Raw genomic sequence first — 1,296 nt, 5'->3', positions numbered from 1 at the left:
TGTATTCACTCAATTTACCTTTGCCAATAAAGCATGACGTGTTCTCAGTTCTCACTCTCGGAAAGTGTTGTAGTTGCAGACAAATCAAACCGTTCACTCGTCGACTAATTGGCTGTAGAATTCCATTACCAATTTGCTGTCAGTAGTTTAGAACTTCATTACTACAACAAGTATGCCTGTTGAAATCCCTGCGAGCTAAGCACCGGCTCATCTATGCGGTGAATAGTAAATATTTAACCAGCGAACCGGTCATAACTCGGTCCAACTACTGGTTCTTGCGGGCGTCCTCACACTCTCTTCTCCAACCCATCACAAAGCTCGATCGGGGAAACCCTAGGCTCCTGCGCCGCCGCGACGGCATGCTCCGTCCTTGGGTCCATGACCTCTCCGCCCATGTCTACTCGCTCCATCAAACCTATTTCGCCGCAGTTTCCTAGCAAATCCGGGAGCCAATCCGAGTTTCCTCAATTCCCGTCGTCCGCAAGTTAACGACCACCCCAAGCTATCATGCTGCCTTCATCGAGGATTGAGGAAATACGATACGGGAGAACATGGGAAGGGGGCGCCGCGGGGCTGCGCACTCTCGCCGCCCTACGGTAGCGCAGGTGGATGGGGGAAGAGGGGCGGCACAGGGCGGCGGCCCTCTCGCCGGCCGGCAGTGCCACAGGAGGATTGGGGAAGGTGGCGCCGCAGGCTGCATCCCTCTCGCTGCCCCACGGTCACGGCACCTCAAGAGGTTGTGCGGATGGCGCCAGGTCCAACGCCACTGGGCGGCGGCCTCTCGCCAGTAGGTGCCGGCGTAGGAGAATGGGAGCGGGCGCATCATAAGGGCGACCGTAGAAGCAGCTGCCATAGCAACTCATGGAAGGGAAGAGAGGAGCAGTAGCGAGCTTCACGGCAGCAGCGAGCAGCTGCCATGGGATCTTAAATTCAGGTAATTTTTCACTTCCATGTACTGCATGCTGTGCTGTCTTCTGTATGTTTATGGATAAATTAGTCAAAACATGGCATAGAGTGCACTTGACAAAGTATTGTATTGAGCTCTGTTTTAGTAATAACAAATCAGAAGATTAATTACCTGATGATCTAGATTCATCGTGTTAGGTCAGATCAGCTCGGTTTAAGAACAATGTCGAATTAATTGTTGTTATTGAGTCTAGAAATAGTCGGACTAACTCCAATGAAGCTTGATGTGGCAAAGTAAAGAGATTAAAATCAAAACTGCAAAACCTTGCAGAAAATGTCATCATTCTAATAATCAGAATATGCCCCCTCCACTTCTTGCTTCTTAAGCTT

This window comes from Lolium rigidum, chromosome 1, assembly GCF_022539505.1.
Source record: "Lolium rigidum isolate FL_2022 chromosome 1, APGP_CSIRO_Lrig_0.1, whole genome shotgun sequence".
Lineage (NCBI taxonomy): Eukaryota > Viridiplantae > Streptophyta > Magnoliopsida > Poales > Poaceae > Lolium > Lolium rigidum.
The sequence above is the reverse complement of the archived record's forward strand: the minus strand, read 5'-3'. Positions refer to the sequence as shown.